Source organism: Sapajus apella, unplaced genomic scaffold (assembly GCF_009761245.1).
Source record: "Sapajus apella isolate SASKATOON/1434 unplaced genomic scaffold, GSC_monkey_1.0 scaffold7, whole genome shotgun sequence".
Lineage (NCBI taxonomy): Eukaryota > Metazoa > Chordata > Mammalia > Primates > Cebidae > Sapajus > Sapajus apella.
This window is the reverse complement of record NW_022436947.1, coordinates 30,103,443-30,121,192: the sequence shown is the minus strand read 5'-3', so window position 1 is coordinate 30,121,192 and position 17,750 is coordinate 30,103,443. Positions and strand designations below refer to the sequence as shown.

At 36.0% G+C, this 17,750-nt stretch overlaps 1 protein-coding gene and 1 long non-coding RNA gene across 7 annotated transcripts in view; both read right to left on the bottom strand.

Moving 5' to 3' along the window:
- Window positions 1-17,750, bottom strand: part of IMMP2L (inner mitochondrial membrane peptidase subunit 2) — an 865,268-nt gene that overhangs the window by 136,033 nt on the left and 711,485 nt on the right. The gene's annotated exons all lie outside the window — the stretch shown is intronic.
- Window positions 3,759-16,607, bottom strand: LOC116549972. The gene is made up of 2 exons (XR_004268181.1): window positions 9,360-16,607; window positions 3,759-9,310 (listed from the first exon to the last, which is right to left on the bottom strand). It is a non-coding gene; the product is annotated as an uncharacterized LOC116549972 (long non-coding RNA).

The window sequence follows — 17,750 nt, the reverse complement described above, 5'->3', positions numbered from 1 at the left end:
TATTCAGCTAAAAAAGACTATAAGAGAATTCACATATGGCTGCTGATACCATTTCTGGCCCACTGAGTAAAAAGACTAACATTTCACATTCTTCAGTGAGAAAAATTCAGCCATAAGTCACTGAGGAAATAGTTAAAATCTGATAGCATGTGTTGCTAAAGGAGCTATTATGTTTCCCACTCCAAACATCTTAATATACTGGGGGCATAAGACCCCTTTTCTGGTATGCCAGTTATGAAACAGCCTAAGAAAAGAGCTGAATTGTTGACATGGGAATGAATGTTTAAACTGCTTATCAGTACTCAGGTTGTGGTAAGAACCTTAATCCATTTATGCTTGAGGCTGCAGTTTTTGAATTTCTGCCATAGACCTTGGCGATGACCTTGGGCAGTAGGATATAAATAACTCCCAGATGCTTAGTGTTCCAATAATGGAACACTAGGCATAAATGGGATTAATGGGCTTCAAATATGCTCAGTGGCAGAGTTTGAAGCTTGGGGAGAAAGAGCCCATTGCCTAATTCAGTTTGAAAGTGATTAGCTATAAAGAACAATACCTGAATTTGTTAAATAGATAGTACTGATGTGATATTTAAGCCTCAAATATGTGGTTTTCTTCAAATTAATATAATTAAATCTCTGAAACTTGAATTATGACCGCCATGACTCAATGTCAGGAAAAGTTTGTTTCCCTGAAAATGTGCTGAGTTGGGTAAAGCTGAAACCACTTCCATTTGTATCAGGCCAGCAATATAGAACCCTGTGTAAAAACCCTGAGGTGACAGGGGAGGCTGTGTTGAGGATATGAGGGACAGATGGAGGCTGGGGTGACTGAATGATTCCCCAAGCTCTGGTTTCTGATACCAGAACCTATGTTCTTGGATATTTTTTATTTGTTTGATTTGTACTAGGGTAATGAAACCAGTGAAATTTATTAGCTTTTTATTGGCTTGACAGTCATTTTTCTTAAGAAAAAAATAAATATTATTGCTTTTTAGCAATTTTCTCTATTTTTACAACACTGTAAAATAATTTTCTCAGAGAATCCAAAAGCACAAGGCTTAATAAATTTTTTAAAATGGCCAATTCAAGAATGACCTGAGTGACTAACAAAGAAGGTATCATAGAAAATCCTAAAACTCAAATCTATAAGGCTTTAATGCCAAGCATTAGCCTGATGAGAAATGTGATAAAGGGCTGCATATTCATAAACAAATATAAGGGATGACAATTTATTATAAATAGCATACTGGACTTATTCAACTGTAACAGGTGAAGGTAAGTTTACAAACAACTTTCCCTTTTCTTTTTTTTTTTATCCTTACAATTTTTGGCATAAATATTAATTCAACTTCTACAGCAATTTAATTAAAATTGAATAGTCTGTATTTTTTGTCTAATTTTTAAGCTAGAGTAGAGCTCTTATATACGGTAAAGTGTTATGCAAACACTGTAAACAAAGACATCCAAGGGAGTATTATCATGGACATGTGCTATATTTATTGCCTGGCATCTAGTACCCCTTCTGGGAACAGCATTCAGGTTTTCCTTCATGCAGCCACCCTTCCCTAGTTGTTTGTCCATGCAGTTTAAGTAGAATTGACACCACCCCTGGCTTAAGGGGGGCCCACCTAATGAGAACACCCTAACCCTCTGGCCACAGTGATTGGCTCAGGGAGAGACGTATGACCTAAGCCATTCAATAAGACTCAAGTTAGAACTTTGCTGTTACTTCTACCTCTATTCTTCTCCAGAGATAATCACTGATAGCCTGTTTCACAGGTACTCATCCAACCTTATTTCTTCGTCACATACATTTGGTGATGGAATAAACCTATATACACATATATCCACATATGTATATATACATAAATGTACCTATGTATGTATTTACATATATCCAATTTCTAAATACAGTGGTACAATATATGAAATGAATCTTTTACTCTCAGATTATTTACATCTTTTCATTTCAGAGCAACAGATCTACCTGAAATTCTTAATCACTGCAAACTATCCTATCATAAAGAGAAAACAATTTATGATATAACCAATAACCAATACGGTGTTCTATACCATAGCAGACGATGATGGTAGAAAAACCCCAGCTGAAGCAACAGCCTCATTTCTGATCGCCCTCTGCATCAGTATTTGGCACCTCTGGAGTGACATAAGAGTTAGAAGGAGCCTGTAATACGGAAGCAGTTGGCTTGAGGAAAATGAAGACAGAAATGCAGGAGAATTCGGAAGAGAGAAACAAGGTAATCTGAATCAATCTCACGGCTGTTTTCCAGGATCTGGCATAAGAAAGCTTTCTTTATTTAGCAGAAGGACAAGGCATATGTTGGTTCTAATGAAATCAGGTTCAAGCTAGACTTGGAATTAAGTTACATATCCTGGACCAGGACTGGGGGTTTGGGATTGAAGTCTCAATTGTCTCACAGGAGATGGAGGCTGGGGATAAATGAAGACAGAGAAGAAGGGACAACTCTTTTCAAAGTCCTGAACAGTAACTCATAATAGTATTCCACAAAGATGAGATCTTATTGTTTGCAAAGTTACTCAGAACAGGACACAATTTGAAAGAAAGATTACAGCAGCTTCATTTGGCTTTTCTTTTATCTTCACCTAAGATTCCATGTATAGATGATGCTTCCTTTACGTGTTTCTCTCTTCTTAAGAAAAAAAAAAAATCAAGCAAATGCCAAGTCTATTTTTATTAAAATATACATACACTCACATAACTGGCATTTTCAAGTGGTACTGCAATTTTTTATGCCAACTAGTTTGCTTAATAAATACTCCTAGAAAACCTGACACAGCATGAAACTGAATTAGAGTTGAGGAATTGCTTTGCAGTAAAATGTCTTCCCCCATATTTTATTACTAACCTCTTTTTTCAGGATTAAGGACATTGTGAACATGAAGAGTTTTTCTAACTTTCGGAATCATCTTATTTTTACACTTTATTCAGTAATTAATTCTCATTTTAAACTGAAACTCCCTCTCATTGAATTCATTTGAGCAAAACTTGAAGTCAAACTGTTTTTCCTATTTGGTCCTTTTAACAGCAAAAAAATATATACTATTTTGCAACATTATTTCAGATCTGCTTTGGGTATGAAAATACTTAATTGTCTGTGGGTTTAGAATTATTTAAAAATATAAAGTTAAAACAATTTTTTTTCTCTCTCTCTCTTCCCTTCCCTCCTCTTTCTCTTTCTTTTTCTTTCTTTTCTTTATCTTTCTTCTTCTTCCTCCCCCCGCCCCCGCCTTCTTTCCTTTTTGGTTGAGACAGGGTCATGCTTTGTCACTCAGGCTGCAGTGTGGTTGTGTGATCATAGTTCACAGTGGCCTTCATCTCCCAGGCTCAAAACATCCTCCCACCTCAGCCTCCTGAGTAGCTGGGACTATTGGTGCATGCCACCACACCTGGCCTATTTTTTCTACCACGCCTGGCCTAAAACATTGTTTAATCAAAGTGGAGCTACCAGGGGGAATTGTGGAAGGATGTTAACTGTAGAAAGATGTTAATGGTAGATAAAAATAAGAAAGCTAAAAAGTTTAGTTATAAATAGAAAGATCAGAAATTCTAAGTAAACAAACCAAGATTTTTTTTTTTTTTTTTTTTTTTTTTTGGAGAGAGAGTCTCAATCTGTAGCCCAGGTTGAAGTGCGCTGGTGCGATCTAGGCTCACTGCAACCTCCATCTCCTGGGTTCAAGTGCTTCTTCTGCAACATCTTCCCGATTTTGTTTTTCTTTTACTTTCTATAGATACTGTCCTAGGCTAGTGTAATATTTATTAACTCTCTGCTAAAGTAGTTCACATCACTCAATTTATAGAGTGCATTTTTTTTGGTCTAAGTTTAAAATAGAAAGAACACTTTAAAATTACACCAAAAGGAAATAAAATTTACTGCATTGTTTCCTCAGATAAAATAATTTCATCTCAACGAATTCCTGGACAGAAATGTACTTTCCATACTTAATTCAGAACATAGGTTATTTTTTTAATGCTTCTGAGTGTATTAACTAAAGACATCAATTCCCAATGAAACACAGAACACTTTTGATTTGATTGGCAGTACTGGGCTCTCTCTGCTTGTGAACATAACCTAGAAATTGCTATGTTATCATTTTACTGTATTCTTTTTAGGAGCAGTTCTATATACATAGCCAAGCAACATTCCAAATTCCATCTCTGGTTTTCCTCTCTGAAGAGTTTTTCCTATTTCACAGAAAGGGTGTATAATGTTTTATAAGCAATTGCCATTTTAAGGTAGCAAAATCATTAACTAGGGACTACTTGAAGTTATCAGTTTTTCATATTTTGGAACCTCTATAATTTTATTATGACTAAACAATAGCTGAAGAGCATTTACTCTCTGTTTGAAAATGTATAGGATCTTGAAAAAATATCAAAGTAACAAAAATATATAGTAAAAAGCATTATCAGAGAGTATTAATTATTAATAAGAGGCTAAGAATTAAAATAGGGAATGTTTATATCTAAAAAATCATCACAAACCAATACAGTGTATGCTGTATATGCTCCACATTTACCAGGACAGCCTGATTTGTTTTTCTTTTTTTTCCTTCTATTTCTTTTATTTTACTTTTAGGGACAGGGTCTCACTCTGTTGCTCAGGTAGGATTCTTTTCAATGAAAACAATTTGTTAAGTACAAATATATATATATAATTAAAATTTACGTGTATGAAAGTCATTTCTAACAATCCATTGCTCAGAAAGAAAACCTCATTACAAATGGGTATTTTAAGAATAAAATAAGACAGATTTGGTCACAATACTTAACTTGTTAATAGAAATTTATTAGGATATTTAATCTATTTCCTCCTCACTATGCCAGGGACCATATAGGTGTCAAAAATGAAACACGTGGTAGTTTCTTTTAGAAACAAAATACCATTAAGACAATAACAAGCCTCATGAAACCACACTGAACTATAACTGCTCAACTGTGAGATGCCGAGAGAGTGCTCTAGGAGTACAATATAATAAATCAGTTGTGACCGGCGAGGTTAGCAAAGGATTTGTGAAAGAACTGGAGCTTGGGCAGAACCTTGTTGGAAGTCATGGTGAGGTAAAGATGGAATACAGGGGAAGAGAAGCAGCTTAGTGTTTGTTTGGGGAGGTTCAAAGGTAGGGAGGGAATGAGGCTGTGACGGAGCTGAGAAAGGCCTTCAAGCCCAAGCAGTTCCCATGTGATATAAACTGTGATGCATATATTTTGGCTGAAGTGTAGAAATGTTCCCATTTCGAAACCTGTGAAGCACACCCAGGACATCTAATAAAAATAGGGTAGAGGTAAGGAAAGTGACCCCATAACTGCATTGGTGGAGAGCTGCTTTCACTTACTTCTCTGTGCAAATCCAAACCATCACCACTCACAAAGTAACAAAAATAGTGACCAGAGCAACATGTAATTGTTAGGTACTCACTACGGATTTCTTAAACCGCACAGTATACATTTTTTAGCAAACTAGAACCCAATGATTTTACTAAGGAAAATATCCCATTGTAGAACATCATGTGAATTTTAGAGCTGGAGGAGCTCAGAATGGGGGAAATGCATGATAATCCAAATTGAAAGGAAGAAAGTGAAATTCCTAGTTAAATAATCATGATAAACTATATCTTCCAAGTGAAACTACAACTATTGATTTCCATGGTGTGCCTAAATTAAGACAATACAAACGTGTGATTTATAAATTGACTACACCTTTTTTCTTAATTTCTCTGTATCTTTTAAACAATATTTGCTTAACTTACTGTTCATTTTATCTTATTTAACTTTCCTTCTTTATCTTGTTTTTCATGTCTAGAGTCTGACTATCTAGCAACTATTTCTGGTAACATTCTAAAATGTTTTATTTGGAACCACTTATTATAGGTAATTAATGAAAATCTGGGCTCAGCGAGATCACGCCATTGCACTCCAGCCTGGGTAACAAGAGCAAAACTCCGTCTCAAAAAAAAAAAAAAGTCTGGGCTCAGTTTTATCACCTCCACCTAGCTCCTAAAATAGACGACATAAATTCAATAAGAATCTCACTCTACTTATCTTCAGGGTATAATACAAAATCCATCTATTTATTCAAATCTTTGATTAACAGCATTAATATTTATGAAATGCTTTGGGCTTTGCAGGTGAAAATATTTTATGTGAAACTCAAGTATCATTAAATATTCTGTGATGTTATCACAGTGCTTTATGTGCATATGTGCTAATGTTCAATAACTTTAGCCTGAGGTCTAATATTCATAATAAACTTACAAAACAAGAAAATCTCTTCTTAAGGTATGTGTTTAATTCACCTAATAAATCACAAAGAAAATTATAAAATAAGGCATATCAATAAAGTATCTTATGGAATCTTGGTGTTTTGTTTCCCTTGAATACTGGGGGTCTGCAACTGCTAGGGAGTAACTAGCAAATATTATCTGAACATATGTGTTTCACATTATGACTACCGTCTGACACATACACACACACACACACACACACACCCATAACAGTTAGTGCTTAATTTGAGCTAACATCTGTAAAAAGGAAACTTCTGACCTTTACCAAATTTATTAATAAAGGAGAACATCTGCAATGTTATTGTCTGTAAGACATACATAATTGTCAACTCAAATTACATTTTTGCTTAAACTACTCATGAAGACACAGACCCTACCCTAAAAAGGGTTAAGGAAGTATAGTGAGTTAAGAAGTATTTGGGCCTCAGTGCCATCTTTCACTAAAGATATATGCATCCTTGAACATATCTTTCAACTTATCTGAGCTCCCTTTTCCTCATCTATAAAACCAATATGATTATCTCCAATGTCCCTCCACAAAAATTTTGCCATTTGTTAGTGACAAATGCTTATGATGTTACTGCCTCTGATGACGATTGTAAAAATATTGAGTACACACTGAGACCTAAATTACGCATCAGTCACTGACCTGTATGCTTTATATACACTAACTCATTTCATCTTCCTGACAACCTATGAGGTAGATACTCTGCAAGTTTCTGTCTTATAAAAAAGGTTAAATAACTTGCCCAAAATCAAAGAGTAAATGGCTGATATTTGAATCTAGGCAGTTTGACTCAGAGGCCTCACTTCTAACCATTACACTGCATTACAATAAATGATCGGACATTACACTGTAACCATAAACAGTGTCATTACCAATGAGTTTCCTCAGAGTTCCATGTTTGCTTGCATAATGTAATTTCAATCTTTAAGTGCTAAACATGTCATTCTCTGTTTGTATATCAGATATGTTCCAGGGATTTCACAGATATCAAAAAAATGTGATCCTTAAAACAACTCTGTGAAGGATGTTGACTAGTTTTTCAAAATTTGTACTCATGAGAAAACGTAGGCTGAGACCTGGACATTTATGAGACATCATAATTACACAGTTAAGCTGCTTTAAATCCCTTATAGAAAAAGGAAAGGTGAAATTCACTAGTCACAAAGCTAGTGAACAACACATTTAGAAACTTGGGACTTCTGACTTCTAGGTAGTCATCTGATGCTTAGCACTCTCCAGTCTTTTCTCCAACCCAGGTGTGGTCTCCTGCCTGAGATCCTGACAAGGAAGATTTCATATACCCAAATGAAATTGATCATTTTGCCCTGAAACCTACGTTTTCTCCTCAATTCTTTCTTCTGATCAATGACATCAACTATTACTTACCTGAGCCAGAAATCTGGAATTTTCTTCCTTTCTTTCCTTCAGTCTTACATTGTCACTCATTCTATAAATTCTACCTTCAAAATATAGCTCAACTCTATTTATTGTCATTCCCATTGCACTGCATAAAGTCTTGAATCATTTGCAGGACAGAAAATGTCCTCTGACAACCATTAAATGATTGACAACCATTAATACACCATCTTCATTTCAATGCTTTTGAGACTACAGCCTCACCAAATGACTTGTAGTTCCTCATACTTTAGCACAAGTTCGAATCATACCTCTGTGAATGAAAATTTCTGGGCTTGGAATTCCTGCTGTGAACATTGCCTTATCCTAAACACTTGTCCATTAAGAAATTTTTCATTACCTGTCTCCATCCCCAAGTCAATTATCCTTTCTTCCTTGTACATGCCTGTAATATAGTACCTTTCATATTATTGTTTAAGGGTAATAAATAGATCTCATTTGATTAGATTTAGTTTCAGGCTCTGTACTTTTAATGTTTTCTCCAACTCCTAAAAAAGACACACTCTGAAATTATTATCTCTGTTTTACAGATGAAGCCCTGAAACTTAGAAAAGTTGGAAGTCTATATAATTCAGAAATGGGGAAGCCCAAGTTTAAAATTTGTTTACCCCCTAGATCTCATGCTCTTCCTATTTCACAATGTTACTTCCTTAGTTATCAGTTTACATAGTTTTCTGCTCCACTGGTGATTAAACTCATAGAATGTAAGAAGTATGTCTTATTCAAGGCTGGAGACCCAGTACCTGGTATGGGGTCTGGCAGAGAGGAGGCACTCAACAAATGCCCGATAAGTAAATAAATGAGTCCATGTGTTGTTTGACTCACTAAATAAAATTCTATTGTTATTAACTGCCATTTAAATGTAAATGCCAGCTTTATGAATCTGACTGATGGAGAAAGAAGATTTGAACAATGTTTATGAGTTTTTAATGCAATTTTTATTGACTTTTTTGTACCCAAACTCATTAATAAAAGAAATAAAGAATAATGCTGGCATGCTTTATCTCCCAACATTATTCAAATTGAATTGGCATTTTTCTTTCAATAAGATGCTAGTAGTAAATTATTTCTGTTCTTCCAGAAAAGTCCACCTGTTTTCACACAACAACCTCACTCCTATTTTATAAAAATATAGTTGCATATACAGTTGACACAAGTTTGTCTGTATATGTTGATGTAATTATATTACACGACTCTTGACTAAAAAGATTATATTACTGGACCCAAAAAGTAGTTGTGTTAATCACTAAATAATTTTTTAAAATTATATAATAATATATGGAGTGTTCTTTATTTTAAGATGGCAAATTGCATCATTTATCTTATAGGAAAAATTTATCCTAGAGACAAACTTATCCTAAGAATGGGAGCAATTCTACTAAATAAATTCCAGTTTGTAGAACCGGCAATTGTGAGATTAATGTAATAATTTCTTTTCATAACTTAGGGTGCTTCCTACTGTGGCACAGTATAAGACTAAGTGAATATTTACATATTTGTCCTAGTAGTCCCTCCCTACTTTGAGAACAAAATTAAAGGGGAAAAGTGAATTCTATCAAAACTAACAGATGAAAAAAAATTCTGAAGATTTTAAGTTGCTCAGAGATAACTTTTTGATGGAGGACCTTTGGTATAGAACTTCTAGTCCCAAATATTATGGCTGTTCATTAAGAAATAACGGTATCAAAGAGTATCAGAATTTAAACTGAGAGATCAGTTGAATATACTCAGAGGCAGAAATCTGATCTATGATATTTCCTTATCATTCGTTAATTGCTTGGAGAACACTCTACTGATGAGATCACACTAACACGTGAAGTGATCATTCACTTTTACAACCAACAGTGTCACTACATATGTAATAATTACATGCAAAATGCAACACTTACATTGTAAACATCCTCTATAGGCCACGAGATTTAACACTGCTCAACTAGTTTACATTCTGAGTATTATCACCTACATTAATTTTTTAAGTAAGACGAAAAATGGATATGTAAATAACAAAATATGAAAGGGTATGAAATGAGATCTGAATGTCTCTTTTCACCCTTCTTTGGCCCCTAATCATTTTCTCCAAAGTAACTCCAGATTCTAGGCATTTGTCTATATTAACAGATAACTGTTATTTACACAAATAGGATATACTAAAAATAATTTTCTGCGGCTATTTTAATACTTAACATGTCTTGGAACTCTTTGTATAGTTCCAGATTAGTAACTATTTTTAATATCTGCAAAATATATATAAATTCACTTTTGGGATGTACTTACTTAAAGAGCTTCAACTGTTGTGTGCTTTAATTCCCATTTTCTTTTGTTTTACTTTTACAACCAATGTTGTATTATATGGCTGAATCGATGGGCAAGTGTTTTAAGTTTTGGTAGATAATAGCATATGGTTTCCAAAGAGTTTGTACCAATTTATACTCCCATCAGCAGTATATGAAAATGCCTGTCTCCCACATCAGTGATTCTCAAACTGTTTGGTCTCAGGACCCTTATTATATACTCTTAAAAACTGAGAACTTCAAAGACTTGTTGTGTGAATTTACTCTATTAATACTTACCATATTAGAAATTAAAATGGAAATTTTAAAATGTTTACAAACACATTTTAAATAAAAATTATAAATTGATTACACATTAATATAAATAACATTTTATAATAAATAACTCTATTTTCCAAAACAAAACTGGTGAGGAGAACAGCTTTGTTTTATAAGTTTTGCAAATCATTTTCATGTCTGCCTTAGAAGACAGCTGGATTTTCATATCTGCTTATATATTCAATCTGTTGCAATATGTGGCTTTGCTTGAAGTATATGAAGAAATCTTACCTCACACAGATGATATATAGTAGAAAAAGCAGGTACTCTTTAAAAGCCTTTTCACATAATGCAGATATTTTATCTTTGATATCACACCAAAACTTGACAGTAGTAGTTTCTTTAAAAGTGGCTGGCAATGTGGAATCTGAAACCCTATCAATGAATTTAACATATTGATGCTATTACATTAACATCTTTTCATCTTAAAGTATATCCATATTGTACTTTCAAATTTTTTAATACAGGGTCTTGCTCTGTCACCCAGGCTGGGGTGCAGGGGTCCCATCAAGTCTCACAGCAGCCTTAAACTCCCAGGCTCAAGACATCCTCCCATGTCAGCCTCCCAACTAGCTGGACCACAGGCACATGCCACCACACCTAGCTTATTATTTTTTAATTTTGGTGGAGATGGGTTCTCCCTGTGTAGCCCAGGCTGATCTCAAACTCCTGGACTCATGAGATACTCCCTCCCTGACTCCGAACGTGCTGATATTACAGGCATGAACTGTCATGACTCCTGGCCCATACTGCACTTTCAATGGATCTTCACCTACGCATGCTTCTGAAACACCATGCCTAGTTTCATGCTGGTTTAGCTGGCAAATCAATAGCACAAGTACTTTTTCCTCAAGTCAGCCCTTATACTTCCGAAATGTAAAAGCGATTTATGTATACTTCCCATTTTATCACACAAAATATTAAAAAGGAAATTATACTCAAAGATTGAGTATAATTTATATTTAATAATTATATAAGTATATTTAATAAATTAATAATTTTACTCCTTCATCAAAAGCATTCTTAAGTGAAGCTGTTATGTATTTTTTTTCATGTCAGTATATGACCGAGATGAAAACAATGACTATCAGTTCAACTTGGTGCTGCTGCTGCTTTAATTTGTACAAAGACACCAGGAGTTTTCCCACCATTGCTTTTGCACCATCCATGCCAATATCGACAGAGTGAAAATGACAAATGTCTTAGCATTCTAATAAAAATAGGTTTCACCTCAAAGACTCCTTGAAAGTGTTTTGGGAATACCCAGGGGTTTATAGCCCACACTTAGAAAACTGCTTCCCTGTATCCTCTCCATTTCAAAGCTGAGGAAATTGAGGTTCAGAGATAAGCAACCCACCTATGGACAGTTATTAAACGGCACAGTTAAAATGCAAGCCTAGGCATTCTAACCCCTAGTTCTTCTCTTTGATGTCCAAGCACACTGTTCAGGAGAGTTTTCAATTGGTTGCCAGCACTACCACCAAGTTCTTTTTACTGAGATTTCACAACGGTCCTTGCTTTGCCCTCTGAGATTATAATATACCTTCACTCATCAAGCATTAGGTTGCTACCATCATGAGTCACGGCCCGAGCCCAATGATGAGGATGCCAAAAAGAGGAAGATATTGTCTTCACTTTCAAGGATTTCACCATCAACTGGGGTTACAAATGTGCAAATGATGACCTATAATGCCATGTGACAAATGCTATAACAGCACTTTGTACAAAGAATTTTGGAAGCACAGAAGAGAGGGTGATTAATTTTGCCCAAAGAAGGGAGTAGCTAGAATCAGGGGCTTAACAACAAAGGCACATTTTAGTTGGACTTGAAGGATAAATACATCTAATCCTTTTACTCACAGGAGAGTCCTTCACATACTTGAATACAGCTATTGTGTATCCCATGTAAGTTTCCACTACTTTCAATTAGACATACTAATGTCATCAAGAATATATTATGAAGATGAATACAGAAAACAAATCACATATTATAGGACACACCTCTGGAAAATATTTACTGATCCTTCTGCAAGGATACATGTGCATTTATTAAATCAACCAGTAATTAATCATGAGAGAGTCAGATGGACAATTTTGCCTAATAGCCAAGCAGTTTGTTCAGTAAACAAGAACTAGAAACAAGCGTGCAAACTAAAAGGACTGCTCACGAAGTGCTCCTATCCAGATTTTTTAGTCATCTCTCCTCTAAGCCAGAGGTCAGCAAATTTTTTCTGTAAACGACCAGACTAAACATTTCAGGCTTTGTAGACCAGATGGTCTCTGAAAACTATTCTGCTCTGCCCTTGTAGTGTGAAAACAGCCATATATAATATGTAAATGAATGGATATGCTGTGTTCCAAAAAGAACTTTATTTACAAAAATAGGCAGTAGGCCAGATACAGCCCACAGGCTATAGTTTGCTGACTCCTGCTCTGAGCCATCTTTCTTCTTGTGTTCTCCCTCCTTCTCCTGCATAGTGGGAAGAGCATTCGATCTGGAATCATCAGAATTTTAATTCTACCCTTGCTAGCAACCAACTGTGTGAACTTAAGCAAATGGCTTTATCATTCTGGCCCTCTGTTTCTTGTATCAAATCAAAGATCTTCCGATTATATGATCAACAATGGCCCTTCCTAAATTCCAAAGAATTACTGCAGAGTATGTCTCCTCCCCCATATTCCTTATTCAATCCAGCATGGAATACACTATAGGAGACACTGACAAAAAATCAATGTGACCTTAGGTGATAACAAAAGAAAGGTATATCTCAAATGAAGACGAGGCAAGCCTAGTGTACTCTATGCAAGATATAGTACATGTAAAGTTCAATTATGAATAAAACACTAGCAAGAGTCTCCACAGGAAAACAACCCAGGAGAAAAGATCCTGAAGATTTTAGTAAATGAGATATGGTTGAAAAACCTGGGCAAAGTGTGGGGAGCAAACATTTAGTGAGCATAGTATTACCTGTCAAAATGCTTCTAACCAAACAAATATTAGAACTGAAATAAAGTATTTCAGGCCTAAATGATATTTCTGAATCCTCAGCTATAATAGAGTATAAGTTCTGTGCCTTCTACATTTTCATAGCATCTTGAGTCTGTAAAGTTTCTGCTAATAACAATGTTAGAAGTAATATCATTTCTAATACTTTATATATGTATGGCTATTTAAAGTTTATATCCTTGTTTATCATAACGTCCAAGCTCCCTAATCCAATGAGATTGGCAAAGATGAGTAGTATTATTGTCTTTTTATAAATAGAAGAGCAAAATTCAAAAACTTTATTCTGTACCTAGAAGATTCTTGACTAAACAACATAAAATGGGGAGAGGCTAAAGCTAAACTCCCAAATCAGTTTGGAAAATGTAAATGGTCGACTAAAACAGACATCATCAAATATTTTACAGAACATCATCTCCTTTATAATTCTCAGAGGAAGGAGAGCTTGGGGGAGTGGGATAGAATGGCTTAACAGCTTCAAAGCACTTTACATTTGGAAATAGTTGCCTAGCATTTTGCTTTAGCTGTTAGTACTCAATTTACCTAGTTTTTCTGTTAAGCGCTTCAATCACATGTAAATGTGTTAGGAATACAGCTCATAAAATGTCCAAGGGATGGTGTTCTATAATAAAACAACCCCAAATGGGAAGAATTCCGAAAGCAAAAAATATTCCTTTCCATTTGATTGGTCTCAGATAAATGCCTTATTCTTAGATAAACAAACAAACAAAAACAAAACAAAACAAACAAACAAACAACCCCAAGCATCTGTGAATAACTCAAAGCACTAAATGGCATGAATAGATTAATATTTTAATGTTACACTTTCCTTTTATCCAGACACAACTTTGAACATAATAAATCTGGTTTTAGAACTTGAAATCCTCAAGACTCTGTGTTTGGTTTCTTTTTAAAATATGTATAATTAACTTCATCTTTGAAGGCTCCTGGAGGTTGTAGAGGGCAGAAGAAATGCATTTTTGTTAAAATGAGCCAATCTGTGGGAGGCCTCCAGAGTTTCCTACACAGAAAATTACAAAGATACATGAGAGAGAAGCAATACTGAAGCTAGGCTATACAAAGAGAAAGAATATTATGCATTAGAAAATTCATCTCAATCAGCGCTTTTTTCCTGGGCATTGAGGAAACCAATGAGGGAACAGGGCTGGGGCAAGACATACGTGTGCTTTGTTATTTCCTTCCCAACCCTCCAGATTTTCACAGGTTGAATCAGATTATTTATCACTAACATCCCAGGTTACCTTGTATAAGAAAAGAGGTTAAAAAAGGAATGATTTGTAGTGTGCTTAGAAAGGAAAAAGGGACATTCTAATCCAGCGTAGAGAAGTTGAGGGAATTGATGGGCTGACAGTATATACATGGGCCTCAGCCTTTTTAGCAACAGCAAGTGAGGCTCCTTTATTTTCCTGTGAACTGCTTCCTTCTAGAAGCTCAGGTTCTCCAAAGGCTGTGACTGGGAGGGATAGCATTCGGGACAATGGTGTTGGATGTCACATGGTGGTTTGTTTCCGAAAAAAATCAGTCTATAAGATGAAAATGACCTGAAATCAAAATACTGCTGAAGATCTCTTACAGTTTCCTTAAAGTATAGTGGGCACTGTTTTACATATACAACCCTATACTGTAACTATTCATAAATATAATGTACTCAGTAGGACACAGTTTATAATAAAGAAGGCCATTCTTGTACCCTAAAAACCCATCAAATTTTAAATTTGTACCCAAAAAAGGCCACCTTGTACTCTCAAGAAACCCATCAAATTTAAAAAACCCACTCAGTGTTGTGAGACGCTAATACCATGAGGTGTGCAAGAAGCTACGTGAGAGTCATAGAATGGAGTGGAGACCAAATTGTCCCTGCTGTTTATAATGTCAGATACCTTCTCTCCTCTTTTCCTTTTTCCTCTCTTTTTCTCCCTTGCTCTCTTTTCCTGGCCAGCTGTTGTTGAAATCAAGTAACCCAGGACACTCAGATACTCCAAGGCATTTTTTACCTTACCAGTTTTCTATTGCTACCATTAGAGTATGTGCACCATCACCACAGACTTAAAGCAACTTAGATCAAACAGAGGCTTAGAACAACACAAGTCTATTACCTCACAGTTCAGCCAGTCAGAAGTCAGAATTGGCTGCTCTGGGTTTTTCCCAAGGCTGAAATTAAAGTGTCTGCTGGCCAGTCCCTGGGGGATAGTTCACTTCTAAGCTCATTTGGATTGTTGGCCAAATTTAGCTCCGTGTAGCTGAAGGAGTGAGGTCCTGCTTCCTTGCTGCCTGTGGACTGGGGTCATTCTCAGCTTCTAGAGACCACCTACATTCTTCAGCCCTTAAAGTTGGCAACAGTGGGTTGAGTCCTCATGTTTCAAATCTCTGTACCTTCCCTTCCACTTCATCTTTCCTCTGCCTCCATCTTCAACAGCTTCTCTCTAACTTTTCTGTTTTCCTGCTTTGCTTTTAAGGTTTCCAGTGATGACATTAAATATTAGCCTCCCAACTAGAAAAATTCAGCTTCCTTATCTAATTTAAGGACAGCTGATTATTTAACTTAATTCTGTCTTCAGAGTCCCTTCGCAGAGGTAGGTACCTGGGCGAGTGTTAGATTACACAACTTAGGAATGGGAATCTTGAGAAAACATGTTTATTCTTTCTACTATATGGTAATAACAAATTATTGGCCTCTCAAACATAACTCGTTATAGCCCCTAACATATACCACATATTTAGCCAAAAGACACAAGCCACCAACTTGGTAAATAAGATCTCATTTGCAAAATGAAAACCCACATGGAAGCTTATCAAGAGGCTGTTACAAAAGGTTACAAACATTTCAATAAAAGCATAAAGGGTTGCAAAAGCAAGTATAAAAATAAGCATGCACTAAAAGAAGAATGCTCTGGCCTGATAGAGATACTAGAGGAAAAGAATCTGCAGAATCTTCATTTGTTCTTTAGACATTTGGGGTCACTGATTTATTTAGAGATACCCAGGTATTCTTGCCAAGTTAAGTCTAAAGTGCTTAGTGCTTTAAAACAAACAGTGCTTGGAGACTTGTCAGAGGCTTAGGTGAAATCCCTCATTGAAACTAAAGGTCCCAGCTGGGCTGTTTAAAAACTCGCTTCCAAAGTGATTTGACTTTAAAACCACTCTGTGGGGCCAGGCACGGTGGCTGAGTGTCATTACGCCTGTAATGACAGCACTTTGGGCGGCTGAGGCGGGCAGATCATGAGGTCAGGAGATGGAGACTATACTGGCCAACATGGTGAAACCCCGTCTCTACTAAAATACAAAAAATTAGCTGGGTGTGATGACGCACGCCTGTACTCCCAGCTACTCAGGAGGCTGAGATGGGGTTCACTTGAACCCAAGAGGCAGAAGTTGCATTGAGCTGAGATTGCGCCACTGCACTCCAGTCTGGCGACAGAGTGAGACTCTGTCTCAAAAATAAATAAATAAAAACTAAAATTAAAACAAAAAATATCTGTCATCTGATTTTAGCCAGGTTTTGCATTGCACTGTCTTTATCCTGGCATATTCATGGGCTTTGCTAAATAATATCTTAGCAAGGAAAGCCATGCTAAAGTGCAGGAATTCCCAGTATGTGACACATTCCTTCTCTTCTAGACATTAGTCACAGACTACTGTCTTCAGCTGACAAGCCCGCCTTCCCTATTTTTCACAATCTAAAAGAAGCCTGCTGGTGGTGTGCTTCCTAGCTTTTCTGTAGCTTTTCTTGGTCTGGTGGCCACTGATGAACTTAGAACATTGCTCAAGTCTCAAGCTATGTACCTCCCACATCCACCCAGAACTGGATTTATATCACATGGATCACAACTTAACCCTGGACAGGCATTTTGCACATGGTGATGATAATAATAAAAAGTTTCTTTTGTTCACAAAAACCACCAAGAAACTTAGAATTCTTCATAGGAATTCTACAATCACAGAGATAAAAATTACTGAAAAGTATGAGAATGCAGAGAGAGAATTCAGTTTTATCTGATCATGTGAATAACATAAACATGTAGAAATAGACACAGAAGTTGTGATGACTTTTTCTAATGTCTGAGAATAGATTTAGGTAACCAGGCCAGTGGGAGAAAGATTAGGACAGGTTCCCCTGCTCCTTCCAATACATCTCCTGACCTGTTTTCCTCTGGGAACTCTACTGGTAATCTGTAATGCCTCACTCCTCCCTACCATATTCTACCTCATATATAAGACATAATCAATCATCATATTATGGCCTTACTTCTTATTTAATTCAAGGGAGAACAATTATTCCATTGCTGGAGATATTCGTTCCAGAACAATGAAAAGTGGAGCTCGCAGAAGAGCTTTAATCACAAGGCCAGTGTGGTGGCTCACACCTG